This window comes from Podarcis muralis, chromosome 12 (genome assembly GCF_964188315.1).
Source record: "Podarcis muralis chromosome 12, rPodMur119.hap1.1, whole genome shotgun sequence".
Lineage (NCBI taxonomy): Eukaryota > Metazoa > Chordata > Lepidosauria > Squamata > Lacertidae > Podarcis > Podarcis muralis.
The window spans coordinates 4,890,356-4,908,671 of NC_135666.1; positions in this window are offsets into that span (position 1 = coordinate 4,890,356).

Sequence of the window (18,316 nt, forward strand, 5' to 3'; positions counted from 1 at the left end):
GCCCTCTGCTGGCTCCGGAGGGGCCTGGAGGTTTCCGCCGATGCCTCGGCCCGCCCCCCACCATCCCCTTGGCACCCGCACTCTGGGTGCCCGAGGAGGCTTCACACGATACGCGGGTGCGCGGATCATACACGTGAAGATTCGGAAGGGACACCGAGGGCCATCTAGCCCAACCCGCTGCAACGCAGGAATCTCAGCTAAAGCATCCGTGACAGCCTGGGTAGCTTAGAGCATGGCGCAGATAACGGCCAAGGTTCGATTCCCGTATGGGGCAGCCGCATATTCCTGCATTGCTTCTTTTTTGTTTTTAATTTAAAAAAGATATTTATTAAAGGTTTAATAATTACAAAAAAAGAAAAAAGAAACAATTAAAAGTTCACAATACATCAAAAAGAAAAAGAAAAAGAAAAAACAATACAGCAAAATGACAAAAAAGCAAAAACGTTTAAAAACACATCCAATATCTCTATATCTCTACCTTTCATTTACTTGTATCATCGACCTCCTCGCACCTCCCTTTTTTGTATTCTTGTTCAATTAACTATTTCAGCAAATCCTTTCCATCTTTCTTAATTTTTGCTCTATAATGTATCTTAACCCAATCTAACCTTAAATTTCCACTTTGACCCATTAACAATCTATTTTTACTTAATTCTTTATAACATTTCTGCTAAAGCCATATAACTTTATTCCAGCATCCTTCTAACATTCATTAATTTTACAATATTTCTGTAAATATACTTTAAATTTCATATTCCTGCATTGCAGAGGGTTGGACTAGATGACCCTGGGGTTCCCTTCCAGCTCCACAATTCTACGATCTATGACAGGTGTCCATCCAAGCTCTGCTTGAAAGCCTCCAAGGAAGGAGAGGTCGTTACTGTTCCTTCCTCAAATAGCTCTTGCTGTCAGAAAGTTCTTCCTGATGTTGAGATGGAATCTCTTTTCTTGTCGCTTGAAGCCATGGGTTCGAGTCCTGCCCGCCTGAGCAGGAGAAAACAAGCTTTCCCCCCTCTTCCATGTCACAGCACAGATGCTGGATTTCCTTTTTTTTTATTGTGTGTATCATTTTTAATGTTTTACACCGTCCTCGGACCTTTTCAATAAGTGCAGTACAGTGGTACCTCAGGTTAAGTACTTAATTTGTTCCGGAGGTCCGTTCTTAACCTGAAACTGTTCTTAACCCAGTGGCGTAGCGTGGGGGAGCAGGGGGGGCTGGCCGCACCGGGCGCAACATCTGGGGGGGGCGTGCTCGCACTCGCAGCTCTCTGCCCCTACCTGGCTCACTCAAGGTTAGGGGGCGCAAATTACTTGCCTTGCCCCGGGTGCTGACAACCCACGCTACACCACTGTCTTAACCTGAAGCACTACTTTGGCTAATGGGGCCTCCTGCTGCCGCCGGAGCACGATTTCTGTTCTCATCCTGAAGCAAAGTTCTTAACCCGAGGTACTATTTCTGGGTTAGCAGAATCTGTAACCTGAAGCATATGTAACCTGAAGCGTATGTAACCTGAGGTACCACTGTATATGAACTGAATGAATAAAGAATATAAATAACAATTCTAGAAGTCTCTGAGCCCAGATGGGTGGACTGGAGTGTTTTGTCTCAGAGGACGGCATTGAAACAGAGAGCATAACAGAATCCTGGTGGAATGGCAAGTGTTACAAGAATTCTAAGGTCTCAAATAAATGTTCATAAATGGAGAAGGCAAGCACATATGTAAGTAAATAAACCACGTGTCTGAAATAGTACAGGAAGACTAAGAGGCAAACCGAAACAAAAAGTCTATAAGGATTGGGGAATCTTTAAAGAATATTTAGAAAACCATGGAATAAAAGGAAACATCTTGGCAGAATTATTTTTTTTTATAAAATGTTTTATTAAATTTTCTTTCAAACAGTCAGAAATTTACAGAATAAAGAAAAAAGAAAAGAACAAAGAGAAAAAGAAATACATAAAAACCAACTTTCCAGAATATTTTTACCATTCCAACTGGACTTCCCCACATCTTCCGAACCCTGCGTTCTTTGCAATAAAAACATCAGCAATTTGTTACCTTTTTTCATGTCTTACTGTATCTTTCAAATATTATGTTTCTAAATTCAAAATACTGTGTCTCAGTTGTTTGTACCTTAAAATAAACATAATATAGTTATTTCATGTTGTCCACCTCGTCTTTCTTATAACTTAGTTTCCAATTCACCTAATCGAGTTGCTGAAGCAAAAGTTTCCTAATCATACACATTCTTAACATTCATACAGCTTATAATGTTTTTGCAAATAGTCCTTAAATTTTTTCAAGTCCTCCTCCATTATTTCCTCTCCCAAATCTCGGATTCTGCCAGTCATTTCAGCCAATTCCATGTAGTCCATCAACTGCGTCTGCCATTCCTCCAGCGTGGGTAAATCTGGTGTCTTCCAGTACTTTGCGATGAGGATTCTTGCTGCTGTAGTAGCATACATAAACAAAGATCTATCCTTCTTTGACACCTTCTGGTCCACCATGCCCAGGAGGAAGGCCTCTGGTTTCTTGGGAAAGGTATATCTAAATACCTTTTTTAACTCATTGTAAATCACTTCCCAGAAGGCCTTCACTTTTGGGCAGGTCCACCAGAGGTGAAAGAATGTCCCTTCCGCCTCCTTACATTTCCAACATTTGTTATCAGACAGGTGATATATCTTAGCCAGCTTAACTGGAGTCAAGTACCACCGGTATATCATTTTCATAATGTTTTCCTTCAAGGCATTACATGCCGTGAACTTCATTCCGGTGTTCCATAACCTTTCCCAGTCCTCAAACATAATGTTGTGCCCAATGTCCTGTGCCCACTTTATCATGGCGGATTTTACTGTCTCATCCTGTGTGTTCCATTTAAGCAGCAAGTTGTACATTCTCGAGAGTATCTTAGTTTTTGGTTCTAACAGTTCCGTCTCTAGTTTCGATTTTTCCACCTGGCAAGTATCTGTTGTTGTTGTTGTTGTTGTTGTTTAGACGTTTAGTCGTGTCCGACTCTTGGTGACCCCCTGGACCAGAGCACGCCAGGCACTCCTGTCTTCTACTGCCTCCCACAGTTTGGTCAAACTCATGCTGGTAGCTTCGAGAACACTGTCCAACCATCTCGTCCTCTGTCGTCCCCTTCTCCTTGTGCCCTCCATCTTTCTCAACATCAGGGTCTTTTCCAGGGAGTCTTCTCTTCTCATGAGGTGGCCAAAGTCTTGGAGCCTCAGCTTCAGGATCTGTCCTTCCAGTGAGCACCCAGGGCTGATTTCCTTCAGAACGGAAAGGTTTGATCTTCCTGCAGTCCATGGGACTCTCATGCGTCTCCTCCAGCACCAGAATTCAAAAGCATCCATTCTTCGGCGATCAGCCTTCTTTATGGTCCAGCTCTCACTTCCATACATCACTACTGGGAAAACCATAGCTTTAACTATACGGACCTTTGTTGGCAAGGTGATGTCTCTGCTTTTTAAGATGCTGTCTAAGTATCTGTTAAGCTGAGCAAACTATCAGTATAGATTCAGGAACTAAAGTATTTACCATCTCAAAGGAATGGCCAGGCTACCCCAGAAAATGCGATCAAGTAAGGCATTTATCAGGTATCCTGGCAGACAGGAGAGTAACACACTCAAATTTCTGCTGGAGACCGCCTCCTGTGATGTATGTATGATTTTTTGGGGGGCTGGTGGTCTTGGGCTACAGGGCGGGCAATTTCAAAAGTCTAAATAGGGGCTTGCACACTATTGTTTGGGGTCTCTCCTCTCTCTTGCGTGTGGTGAGTGGGGACCCTATTGCAACAGTTTATTTCCTTTAATAAAGATCAGGCTTACTAACCGTTTTGCATCTCAATATACTCTGGTTGGCCTCTGCTTCCTCTCTGACGGATAGAAATCTCCTCAGAGACTCTATACCGGCTCTAGATACCCCATAACGGGATTAGAAGTATTTTTCTTATAACACAAGGAAGGACATGTGATTTTCTTCAGTGAGAGGTCATTACAATATGTTTTTGGGTGTGTGATAGGAATTTTGAGGTCTTAAAAGGGAAAGGGACCCCTGACCATTAGGTCCAGTCGCGGACAACTCTGGGGTTGCGGCGTTCATCTCCCTTTATTGGCCGAGGGAGCCGGCGTACAGCTTCCGGGTCATGTGGCCAGCAGGACTAAGCCGCTTCTGGTGAACCAGAGCAGCACACGGAAACGCCGTTTACCTTCCTGCCAGAGTGGTACCTATTTATCTACTTGCACTTTGACGTGCTTTCGAACTGCTAGGTTGGCAGGAGTTTGAGGTCTTAGATATATGTTAAGTGTTCAAAAGTGTACCAACCAAGCATGTACATAGATCAGCATGGGAAGACCGACCTGAAACCATTTTCATTCCCAAACTGAGCAAATGTTTTCTCTCAAACTGAGCAAATGTTTTCTCTGCAGGGTTGAAGGAAAGTGGAAAAGCCTCCCCATTGTCTTTTCCTTCATAAATCCTGTCTTAAGGGCACATTTAAGATATGAATAGGGTGTGAGGCTGTGACCTGGCTCAGGAACGAAGTATTTATCATTACAAAAGACTGGCCAGGCTCCCCAGGCAATCCAATCAAGTGATCATTAAACAGGTAACCTGGCAGACAGGAGATAAACAACGCACTCAGATTTCTGTTGTAGACTGCCCTTTCTGTGATGTATGTATGATGTTTCTGGGGGTGGTCTGGATCTCCAGGGTGGCAATTTCAAAAGTCTTTATAAGGCTTTGCACGCCATTGTTCTGGGTTCCTCCTCCTTTCCTGCGTGTGAGGGGAGCACCCTGTTGCATCAGATCAATAAAGATCAGGCTTACGAGCTGCTTTGCTTCTCAATATCCTCTGTTATTTTCTCCTACCAATAGAGAACCTACGTAAGGACTCTATATGGGCTCTTGGACACCCCATAAGGGAAAAAGGGCAGATTTTGTTTACAACACCATCCAGCCATTTTAGGGACTCTGGATTTGTGTAGGGCGTGGGTAGGCAAACTAAGGCCCGGGGGCCAGATGGAATTGCCTTCTCAGTCTGGCCCACGGACGGTCTGGGAATCAGCGTATTTTCACATGAGTAGAATGTGTCCTATTATTTAAAATGCACCTCTGGGTTGTTTGTGGGGCATAGGAATTCGTTCATTATTATTTTTTCCAAAATATAGTCTGGACTACAAACTACATCGCCCCCAGCCAGCATGACCAATGGTCAGGGAGGATGGGAGCTGCAGTGCAGCAACATCCAGAGGACCAGATGACCCCAGAACCTGATTTATTTATTATTAAAATAATAACAAACCTAGACAGCATCTTAAAAAGTAGAGACCTCACCTTGCCAACAAAGGTCTGTATAGTTAAAGCTATGGTTTTCCCAGTACTGATGTATGGAAGTGAGAGCTGGACCATCAAGAAGGCTGATCGCCGAAGAATTGATGTTTTTGAATTATGGTGCTGGAGGAGACTCTTGAGAGTCCCATGGGCTGCAAGAAGATCCAACCTCTCCATTCTGAAGGAAATCAGCCCTGGGTGCTCACTGGAAGGACAGATCCTGAAGCTGAGGCTCCAATACTTTGGCCACCTCATGAGAAGAGAAGACTCCCTGGAAAAGACCCTGATGTTGGGAAAGATGGAGGGCACAAGGAGAAGGGGACGACAGAGGATGAGATGGTGGGACAGTGTTCTTGAAACTACCAGCATGAGTTTGACCAAACTGTGGGAGGCAGTGGAAGACAGGAGTGCCTGGCATGCTCTGGTCCATGGGGTCACGAAGAGCCGGACACGACTAAACGACTAAACAACAACAAAACTTCAATGTTGTCGCTTTCTAGAATGACCTCCAGGTGTCGCCGTAAGCCCACCTCTTAAACGGAGCTTCTGTCAGGTTGCCAGCTGATTTTTCCAAGCTGCGCAGCTGTGCTTTTAGCAGCTGCACGAGAGGGAATCCATCTTTGCCCATCCTAATGTTGCACCTGCCCAAATTCCTCGTAAGTGCTAGGCTTAAAGAACGAGAGTCTGCGTCATCTTTGAACTGGAGAATCAATACCAAAGCAAAAACCATCTGGGTTATATAGACGAGAAGGGGGCTTGTATGTTAGTTGAAGCAGGTAGAGTTGGTTGTTTTTCTCTCCCTCCCACCTCCCCAGAAATTGTACTGAGACCTCGTGCCTGGCAAGAGTCAAGCCATGGATTAGAGCAAAGCAGAAAATCACTCTGCGCTTTCTCAAAGGCACAGGGCTATCACAGCCAAGGTTTCTACCCACCGCACCCCCTAAACAACATGTTGTACTTGACTGCTCTGTATTTCACATCCCACAAAATCTAGGTCAAACACATGTTGGGAATGCAGGGAGGTAGAAGGCACAATGGTCCACATGTGGTGGAACTGCAAAAAAAAATCAGAGAATTTTGGGAGACAATATACAATGAACTTCAGAAAATGTTTAAATGTTCCTTCCCCAAGAAGCCTGAAGCCTTCGTGCTAGGAATAATGAGCAATGAAATCCCAAAGAAATTTAGGAGAATTTTCATGTATGTAGCAGCAGCAGCCAGAATCTTAATTGCAAAGGGATGGAAAGGAGATTCTATCTCATCAAAATTAGACTGGCACGTGAAGGGATGCAGTGGGGAGGAGAGGAGGGTTAGGTTGGATTTGGGAAATACAGTGGTACCTCAGGTTAAGTACTTAGTTCGTTCCGGAGGTCTGTTCTTAACCTGAAACTGTTCTTAACCTGAAGCACCACTTTAGCTAATGGGGCCTCCTGCTGCCGCCGCGCAATTTCTGTTCTCATCCTGAAGCAAAGTTCTTAACCTGAAGCACTATTTCTGGGTTAGCGGAGTCTGTAACCTGAAGCGTATGTAACCTGAAGCGTCTGTCACCTGAGGTACCACTATAAAATAATATATGGGACAGCAAAGGATATAATAGATTCTTATAGAATAGTAATATATTGTAACCGGAATAGAAGTGTAAAAGGGGAAGTGAATGTATTTTTAGTATTTTCATTATTGTAATTATTATTTGTTATTGGTAGAAGGCAATGTTAAGTTAGGCTTCTTCATTTTGCTGTCTGTATAATTTTCTTAAGACAATAAACAAAACAAAAAACAAAATTAGACTGGCAGAACAAAATGCGAGAATATGTAGAACTAGCTAGATTATCAGCAAAATTCCAAAATGTCACTGACTAAAAATTGATAGAGAATGGGATGTATTGTTGTAATGATAAATACCAGTACTTAGTTCCTGTGCCAGGTCACAGGCTCACACCCTATTCAAACGTACATAGATCAGCACAGGAAGACCGACCTGAAACCATTTTTGATTCCCAAAATTGACCAAATGTTTTCTCTGCAAAGTCAAAGGAAAATGGAAAAGCCTCCCCATTGTCTTTTCCTTCACAAATCCTGTCTTAAGGGTACAGTATGTCTGTGTTTGAATAGGGTGTGAGCCTGTGACCTGACTCAGGAACTAAGTATTTATCATTACTGAGTGCTCACTGGAAGGACAGATCCTGAAGCTGAGGCTCCAAGACTTTGGATACCTCAGGAGAAGAGAAGACTCCCTGGAAAAGACCCTGATGTTGGGAAAGATGGAGGGCACAAGGAGAAGGGGACAACAGAGGACGAGATGGTTGGACAGTGTTCTCGAAGCTATCAGCATGAGTTTGACCAAACTGCGGGAGGCAGTGGAAGACAGGAGTGCCTGGCGTGCTCTGGTCCAGGGAGTCACGAAGAGTCGGATACGACTAAACGACTAAACAACAACAAACAACAAAGTATTTATCATTACAAAAGACTGGCCAGGCTCCCCAGGCAATCCAATCAAGTGACCATTAAACAGGTAACCTGGCAGACAGGAGATAAAGCACGCACTCAGATTTCTGTTGTAGACTGCCCTTTCTGTGATGTATGTATGATGTTTCTGGGGGTGGTCTGGATCTCCAGGGTGGCAATTTCAAAAGTCTTTATAAGGCCTTGCACACCATTTTTCTGGGTCCTCCTCCTCTCCTGCGTGTGAGGGAAGCACCCTGTTGCAACAGATCAATAAAGATCAGGTTTACTAGCTGCTTTGCTTCTCAATATTCTCTGGTTGGCCTCTGTTATTTTCTCCTACCATTAGGGAACCTTCGTAAGGACTCTATATGGGCTCTTGGATACCCCATAAGGGGAAAAGGGCAGGTTTTTGTTTACAGCACTGCTCTCGTTCTTCCCTGCTCATTTCCTCGTCACGTTCCTTATTGCAAAAAGTTACCGTATATATTTTGCAGAAGCAGCTCTATTACCAAATTAGCTTTAACTGCATAACATGAATTTACCAGTGATTGAATTCTGCTTGGAAACATAATAATAATAATAATAATAATAATAATAATAATAATAATAATAATTTATTATTATTTATACCCCGCCCATCTGGCTGGGCCTCCCCAGCCACTCTGGGCGGCTTCCATAAAAACCACAAATACAGTAAACAGAAGTCACCTGGAAGTGCCTGGAAGGGTGGAGGCAAACAAAATGGAACAGCGTCCAAGTAAAATAGCATTAGCTCATTATGTAAGAGTTTGGAAAAGCGATGCTGTGTCACTGTTTCTGTTATGTACTGAAGTTCTCACCCTGGGCCAGCAGGGGGATACTGTAGATAGCTTTCACTCAGGTCCACATATGCAAATAGGGGATTGAAAGTGACGTTCAGTGATTGGATAGTTACAGAAAATGGTTACTGTTGCGTTGTACTGGAGCTCTATATAAGCAGGCTGGCTGAACCCTTCAGTTCAGTTCTGTTCTGGCCTGTGAATAAACAAGAGCTGTTTGAAGAATCGCTGTGTCGCCTGATATGTTCACCCACAACTTAACAGTTTCTATTAGCAATTAAAAAAAAAAGAACAGCAGCAACAACCCTAAGATGTTTAAACCAGACAGGCTTTTTCTGACGCAGCAAAACATTCAGTTCCAGGAACAGGGAAATGTAATAAAATTATTTTAGTTTTCATCGGAGCTTTTGGTTTTTATTGCTTTTTATTATTATTATATGGATATCTCTACTTTTATGTCCACTACTTAATATCCACCTGGAAATAACGGTGCGGCTTTGACATTTTCCTTTTAATTTTTTTTTTAAAAATTCTTTATTGATTAAAAATTTACATATCTATACAAACATATGCTATCTCTTTACACATGAAGAAAAAGAAAATTATGTAGAGAATAGAAAATTTCTAAAGGAAGAAAAAAGAGGAAAAGAAAAAAATAAAGAAATAAAGATGCGAAGTAAAAAAAAAATCAAAAGAGGAAAAGAAAAGACATTATTTACACAATAAAAGTGTTCATTGACACAATCCTTCTCATCCTTCTCATTATACTGTAATATAAACATGTTTTTTAACACAGATTTGTATTGTATAATATCATTTCTTTCTACTTTGTATATATTCCTCTAATCGTTTTCTTTACAAATATCACTCAATTTCTGCTAATACGGAATTATTTGTGCAATCAAGTTTTACATAGTTCTGGAATATTATCCATTCTCTAGTTGTTTTTTGTTTCAATGTTCCTCTAACCGATCCCGTCAGTTTTGCTAATTGTAGATATTCTCACATGAGTATCTGCCAGTCAGTAATCTCTGGAAGCGCGTCATTCTTCCAGTTCCTTGCTACAAGGATTCTAGCTGCTGTTATACCATACATAAACAATGTTCTTCTTTCTCTTTTAATTTCGGCTTTGACATTTTCCATATAAAATAAAAGCCGGGGGGGGGGGGAATAGTGTGCTATTGCCCCTAATGCACACTTGGGGGAAAAATAGATTATATAATGCATAGAGAACTCTGCACATGCTCAGAGAAAGGCCTCGCACTGGTTCCGCCCCCCCCCCCCCGTGAGAGATAAAATGCACTGTGGCCTTCTAATAGAGCATAGATATTTTAGCAATGACAAGCCTAGACAGCATCTTAAAAAGCAGAGACATCACCTTGCCGACAAAGATCCGTATAGTTCAAGCTCTGGTTTTCCCAGTAGTGATGTATGAAAGTGAGAGCTGGACCATAAAGAAGGCTGATCGCTGAAAAATGGATGCTCTTTTGAATTATGGTGCTGGAGGAGACTCTTTTTTTTTTAAAAAAAAAAGTTTAAGATCTCCAAACTTTATTCTTACCCATCAGGTTTTAAAAAAACCCCTGCATCTGCTCAACATGGAAATACATTTTACATGCTGTTACTGAAAAGTACACATGCTGGTAGTTGCATTAACACACACACACACACACACACACACACACACACACACACACACCCTGCCAACCAGCCACAGGCCTGACCTACAGCATGGACTGATCATTAGTCACTTTGTTGTTTAGTCGTTCAGTCGTGTCCGACTCTTCGTGACCCCATGGACCAGAGCACGCCAGGCACTCCTGTCTTCCACTGCCTCCCGCAGTTTGGTCAAACTCATGCTGGTAGCTTCAAGAACACTATCCAACCATCTCGTCCTCTGTTGTCCCCTTCTCCTTGTGCCCTTCATCTTTCCCAACATCAGGGTCTTTTCCAGGGAGTCTTCTCAATCAAAACCTCTCCATTCTGAAGGAAATCAGCCCTGAGTGCTCACTGGAAGGACAGATCCTGAAGCTGAGGCTCCAAGACTTTGGCCACCTCATGAGAAGAGAAGACTCAGGGGTGGGGGTGCAAGGAGTGTGGGGCACCCGGGCGCTCAATTCTGGGGGGCACCAAATGTATACCTACTGTAAACCTGTCCCTCTCGATCGGTGGCAGTGAAAAGCAATGGAGTAAAAATCCTTGCCCCCCACACTGCCGCTCTGTTACTGCGTAGGCATGGGACAAGATTGCTCCGTCCCTGAGGAGAAAAGCGCCGTCGTGTGAGGAAAAGGGAGGTGGAGGGAAAGAATGCGTGCACAGGCGATCCACACGGCGATTCCTGGACCATCTGTGGGCCGGATCTAGAAGGCAATTGGGCCTGATTTGGCCCACGGGCCTTAGTTTGCTGACCCGTACTCTTCGCATATTGATAGTGTGCTCAGCTTAACAGATACTTGCCAGACTATATTCGAAAAGGGAGGTACAGTGGTATTTCGGGTTACAGACGCTTCAGGTTACAGACACCGCTAACCCAGAAATAGTATCTCGGCTTAAGAACTTTGCTTCAGGATGAGAACAGAAATCGTGTTCCGGCGGCGCGGCGGCAGCGGGAGGCCCCATTAGCTAAAGTGGTACCTCAGGTTAAGAACAGTTTCAGGTTAAGAACGGACTTGTAGAACGAATTATCAATCAATCAATCAATCAATCTTTATTACCGTCCAGAGACCCAACAAATCCTTACAAAACAATGCACAGCTTACATTAAAAACCTGACAGTACCAAATTATCGAAGGTTATTCACCAAAGGGGACACGGGTGGCGCTGTGGGTAAAACCTCAGCGCCTAGGACTTGCTGATCGTAAGGTCGGCGGTTCGAATCCCCGCGGTGGGGTGAGCTCCCGTCGTTCGGTCCCAGCTCCTGCCCACCAAGCAGTTCGAAAGCACCCCTAAGTGCAAGTAGATAAATAGGTACCGCTTTATAGCGGGAAGGTAACAGCGTTTCCGTGTGCGGCGCTGGTGCAGGCTCGCCAGAGCAGCTTTGTCATGCTGGCCACGTGACCCGGAAGTGTCCTCGGACGGCACCGGCTCACAGCCTCTTGAGCGAGATGAGCGCGCAACCCTAGAGTCGGTCACGACTGGCCCGTACGGGCAGGGGTACCTATTCACCAAAGCCAGACTAAATGTCTTTCCTTCTGCAGTGTTGGATGGCAGGTTGAGAGGAGTTCCCTACCAGGACAGACTTTGCTCGTGTGCTCAAGACATCGATTCCATAAAACATATTTTGCTGCTCTGTGCGAAATACAAGCAAGCCAGGGCTGAACTGATACTACCCTTGCTGGTACCTTTCTCGGGAAAGTCAGAGGCTCACTATGTCAGGTTCCTATTGGAAGACCGGACAAACGCTAGAACATTCGCAGAACGAATTAAGTTCTTAACCCGAGGTACCAGTGTATAAGCCCCTACGTCCAAAGACAATAGTTTTCCCCATTTCCTTCATCCTTGCAGAGAAACATTTGAGGTCAATTTGGGAGAGTCAAAATGGCTTCAGGATTGTTCTCCTGTGCTATTTCAGACACGTGGTTTATATATTTATGTATGTCTACTGGGTTTTCGTTCGGTCCCAGCTCCTGCCAACCTAGCAGTTCGAAAACACCCCTAAGTGCAAGTAGATAAATAGGGACCGCTTACTAGCAGGAAGGTAAACGGCGTTTCCGTGTGCTGCGCTGGCTCGCCAGAGCAGCTTCGTCACGCTGTCCACGTGACCCGGAAGTGTCTTCGGACAGCGCCGGCTCCCGGCCTCTTGAGCGAGATGAGCGCGCAACCCTAGAGTCGGTCACGACTGGCCCTGACGGGCAGGGGTACCTTTACCTTTTACTGGGTTTTCCCAGTAGTGATGTATGGAAGTGAGAGCTGGACCATAAAGAAGGCTGATCACCGAAGAATGGATGCTTTTGAATTATGGTGCTGGAGGAGACTCTTGAGAGTCCCATGGACTGCAAGAAGACCAAACCGATCCATTCTGAAGGAAATCAGCCCTGAGTGCTCACTGGAAGGACAGATCCTGAAGCTGAGGCTCCAAGACTTTGGCCACCTCAGGAGAAGAGAAGACTCCCTGGAAAAGACCCTGACATTGGGAAAGATGGAGGGCACAAGGAGAAGGGGACGACAGAGGACGAGATAGTTGGACAGTCTTCTCGTAGCTACCAGCATGAGTTTGACCAAATTGCGGGAGGCAGTGGAAGACAGGAATGCCTGGCGTGCTCTGGTCCAGGGGGTCACGAAGAGTCGGACACGACTAAACGACTAAACGACTAAACAACAAAATGTCTTCGCCTTGTACATTTACGAGCATTTATTCTATATTTGAGACTTTAGAATTCTTATAACAAATACATTAAGGCAGGGCCCAAAGGCGACTGTCTCCTGGCACGAAGTTTCATCTGGTGTGTGTGTGTCTGATGACCTGAAGAATGTTCCAGAAAACTATCCACAGCCAGGTGCTTCCCTGACATGCTTGCAAAATCCTATTCAGTTAGTGGGTTATCCCACAGAACGAAGCCCCCTCTCTCCATATTGTGACAGTTAGGAAGGAGAAGTCCCCGTTCCTCTTTGGAAATGTCTCCAACGATATCGACAAGCAATCGTTTGGCAGAAAATCCTTGCGACAGGATTGCAAAGGGAGGGTGGTTGGTTGTGGTGAATAAAATGTCAAGTTTGCTGCTGACGACCCCCAGCGAGCAGCTCTCTATACCTTTGAGCAACAAACCGGTTATAAACTGTTTCTTTCCGTCGGTACGCTGAAGGGTTGTACAATATTAAGAAGAAAGAAGACCTTGCTGGATCGAGTCCGGCATCCCGTTCTCACTGCGGCCACCCAGGTGCCCGTTATGGGAAACGGGCAAACAGGATTTGAACACAAGACCCGTCTCCCCTCCTGGGGTTTCCAGAAATTGGTATTGAGAAGCATTGCTGCCTATGACCGTTAGAGTAAGATAACTGCAGAGTTGGAAGGGACCCTGAGGGTCATCTAGTCCAACCCCCTGCGAGGCAGGAATCTTTTGCTAGAGGTGGGGTTCGAACCCACCACCCTGAAATTAAGAGCCTCTACTGATTGATCTATCCAGGATGAGGCAGGGAGCATCGTCATCATGTCTAAGACTCATACAAAGCCTTTAAACTGATGAGCGTTTACTGTTCCCAACCCTAACCCTGCGGAAAGCCGTCTAATTAGATTTTAATTTGATCCTTGTTTTCAGGAGTTAATTTAATTATTGTTTGATTTAATCCAATGTTCTATATACAGTGGTACCTCAGGTTACATACGCTTCAGGTACAGACTCCGCTAACCCAGAAATAGTGCTTCAGGTTAAGAACTTTGCTTCAGGATGAGAACAGAAATCGTGCTCTGGCGGCACGGCAGCAGCAGGAGGCCCCATTAGCTAAAGCGGTGCTTCAGGTTAAGAACAGTTTCAGGTTAAGAACGGACCTCCGGAACGAATTAAGTACTTAAACCGAGGTACCACTGTATCTGAAGGAGTGTCTCCACTCCCATCGTTCAGCTCCGAGGGCCTTCTGGCGGTTCCCTCCCTGTGAGAAGCCAAGTTACAGGGAACCAGGCAGAGGGCCTTCTCGGTGGTGGCGCCCGCCCTGTGGAACGCCCTCCCACCAGATGTCAAAGGGAAGAACAACTACCAGACTTTTAGAAGACATCTGAAGGCAGCCCTGTTCAGGGAAGCTTTTAATGTTTAGTAGGTTATTTTATTTTAGTGTTTTGTTGGAAGCCGCCCAGACTGGCTGGGAAAACCCAGCCAGATGGGCGGGGTATAAATTTATTATTATTATTATTATTATTATTATTATGGTGACTGAGAGGAGGCAGGACATCAACCTTCAAATATCTGAATGATGCGGGTGGAGACGCTCCTTCAGGTATACTTTTCCAGGCTAAACATACCCAGTCCTCCTAAGGCTTACAGACCCTTGATCATATTGGTTTTCCTCTTCTGCACACCTTGTGGTTTGTTCATATGACATGGCATGGCAGTCTCCATATTCACTCTTGGTTCTCAGGGGAGGGGGAGATACTTCTCATTTAAAAAATTGTCTGTATTAAAGATTTTCTTGGGTTACACAAGTATATGCATTGTCTCTATTTTCAGATCATAAAGTCCTTTCTACGGATCAGTTCTCTTCGGTGGAAACCCCATCATTTGCCAAGCCCCATCCAGCCAAGCAGAAATAAACCTCCATCTATAATATTTAATAAACCTCCATCTATTTACCGTGACTTTTGTATTCATAAAGCAACTTCCTCATTCCCTCCAAGGTGAAGACGGTAATAAAATGCCCACAAAGGCATTAACTGATATGGAACGAAAAGGTGGCCTCAGATAATCCCTGCCATGGTCTTCCTTGTTGACTTAATCTCAGCGATTTAAGAGAAAACCCCAGTCACGAATGCACAGCACCAGGGGAAGAACAGGGCGTCTGATTAGGCAACAAAGCAGCTTGTTTTTCTGATATAAATGTGGAAATTTTTTGGGTGGGGAAGTCATTGTGATAATGTGTACGGACTTGGGAAATGATGGCTTGGGGGAAAGCCCACCAGGGGCTGAAAAATTGCACTCCTCCTGCCAGAGATGCTGTAGTAACTGTGTTCACGTGCCTTCAAGCACCTCTGGCGAGAAGAATGTGTTCCTGGGGCGATTTTGACTGCCTTGCAGAGCCCAGCCCATGAAATGATGGATGAGGGGTTTGGAACGGCCAAACATGCTCTGGGAAAGTTCCAGAAAATAAACACCGGCTAGCGGGGAAAGGTCTCATCTCCACGTTTACATGTGAAATATGCGGAAGATTGGGATTTATGCAAATCTGGTTGAAGGATAGGGTCCATTCCCACCAAACCCTTGAGAAAATTGCAAGTTCCTAAAGGTGACACTGAGAGCCATGTAGGAATTCTGTATCATTTTGCATTTTTGTGGTCTAAACCACTGAGCCTCTTGGGCTTGCCGATCAGAAGGTTGGCGGTTCGAATCCCCACGACGGGGTGAGCTCCCGTTGCTCAGTCCCTGCTCCTGCCAACCTAGCAGTTCGAAAGCTCACCAGCACAAGTAGATAAATAGGTACCGCTCCGGCGGGAAGGTAAACGGCGTTTCCGGGCGCTGCTCTGGTTTTGAAAGAAGTGGCTTAGTCACCCTGTCTGCAGACAAAATGCCTGCTCCCTCGGCCAGTAAAGCGAGATGAGCACCACAACCCCAGAGTCGTCTGCGACTGGACCTAACGGTCAGGGGTCCCTTTACCTTTATCCTTTACATTTGAAGGATGCGGGTGGCACTGTGGGTTAAACCACAGAGCCTAGGACTTGCCGATCATAAGGTCAGTGGTTCGAATCCCCACGATGGGGTGAGCTCCCGTTGCTCGGTCCCTGCTCCTGCCAACCTAGCAGTTCGAAAACACGTCAAAGTGCAAGTAGATAAATAGGTACCACTCCGGCGGGAAGGTAAACAGTGTCTCCGTGCGCTGCTCTGGTTCGCCAGAAGCGGCTTAGTCCTGCTGGCCACATGACCCGGAAGCTGTACGCCAGCTCCCTCGGCCAGTAAAGCGAGATGAGAGCTGCAACCCCAGAGTCGGCCACGACTGGACCTAACGGTCAGGGGTCCCTTTACCTTTATGCTTTACATTTGTACAGTGGTACCTCGGTTTACGAACAGTCCTTTTTACGAAGTATTCGGTTTACAAACTCCGCAAAGCCAGAAGTAGTGTTCCAGTTTGCGAACTTTACCTCGGTCTATGAACGGAAGCTGAACGGTGGAAGGGCACCGGCGGCAGGAGGCCTCATTAGACTCGCCAATGGGGTCCAAAGGAAGGCAGAGCAAGGCGCTGGGCACCGGCATGTTAAGATTTTAGTGTGTGTTACTCTGAAGAGAGACAGGGCACTTCTAGGCTGCCACGGTTTGGGGCTGAGATTCAGTCACATATTGGCAAATACAGGGTGCACAGTTAAAGCTGGTTGGGACGGAGGCCTTGTGCAAGAAGCTCACTTCCCCAAAAGACAACCTCTTTGCAATAAGAAACTTACTGGAAAATGTGTTGTGGGGTTAAGGCTTGTTTGATGCAACAGAATCTGACTTCCCCACAGACAAATCAGAATGGCTACTCATTGAATAGCTACAGATAGATCAAGTGGACTGCTCTGTAGGGTTACCCCGAAGCACCCACTTTTGGGTAGGCAATATTATTTTTATTTTGGGGGCTGCCGCAGATGCCAAAATATATTGGCTGGCCCTGAATATGGGCATTATCCACATTCAGAGCCCTGGTGCCTCTGAATGTCTGTGTTGTTGTTTAGTCGTTTAGTCGTGTCTGCCTCTTCGTGACCCCCTGGACCAGAGGGACCAGAGCACGCCAGGCACTCCTGTCTTCCACTGCCTCCCGCAGTTTGGTCAAACTCATGCTGGTAGCTTCGAGAACACTGTCCCACCATCTCGTCCTCTGTCGTCCCCTTCTCCTTGCGCCCTCCATCTTTCCCAACATCAGGGTCTTTTCCAGGGAGTCTTCTCTTCTCATGAGGTGGCCAAAGTCTTGGAGCCTCAGCTTCAGGATCTGTCCTTCCAGTGAGCACTCAGGGCTGATTTCCTTCAGAATGGAGAGGTTTGATCTTCTTGCAGTCCATGGGACTCTCAAGAGTCTCCTCCAGCACCAGAATTCAAAAGCATCCATTCTTCGGCGATCAGCCTTCTTTACGGTCCGAATGTCTATTGCTGGGGAAAAACAGGAAGGGATACTGCCATTGCATACACTCCAACATTTCTCCGATTGGGATGTCCTATTCCATGGGTAGGCAAACTAAAGCCCGGGGGCCGGATGCGGCCCAATCGCCTTCTTAATCCGGCCTGCGGACGGTCCGGGAATCAGCTTGTTTTTGTTATAGGGGGATTTTCCAGTGGTGGCAGATGACAGAGACTATGACACCATGAGACCGGTGTAAAACCAAATTAAATAAAGGTTTTATTTCAAAACAACAAACAGCAAAGCTTGTGGGTGTTTTTTCTGCAGGCAGAGTTCAAACTGCAGCTTTTCTCTTGTGTAGTCATGGCCAGCTGTACCCAATCAGCCCAGAGCTCACAGAAACTGTTCTTAAAGGTACAGTGGTACCTTGGGTTACATACGCTTCAGGTTACATACGCTTCAGGTTACAGACTCCACTAACCTAGAAATATTGCTTCAGGTTAAGAACTTTGCTTCAGGATGAGAACAGAAATCGTGCTCTAGTGGCGCGGCGGCAGCAGGAGGCCCCATTAGCTAAAGTGGTGCTTCAGGTTAAGAACAGTTTCAGGTTAAGAACGGACCTCCGGAACGAATTAAGTACGTAACCTGAGGTACCACTGTACAAACATCCCTACTATTTCTCTGCAGAATGATTCCCAACAGTTTTTACATGAGTAGAATGTGTGCTTTTGTTTAAAATGCATCTCTGGGTTATTTGTGGGGCATAGGAATTCATTCATTTTTTTTCTTCGAAATATAGTCTGGCCCCCCACAAGGTCTGAGGGACAGTGGACCGGCCCCCTGCTGAAAAAGTTTGCTGATCCCTGTAACCTATTCCATAATAATAATAATTTTATTATTAATAGCCCGGCCATCTCATTGGGTTGCCCCAGCCACTCTGGGCAGCTTCCAACATGTATAAAAACATAATAAAACATTTAAAAACTTCCCTAC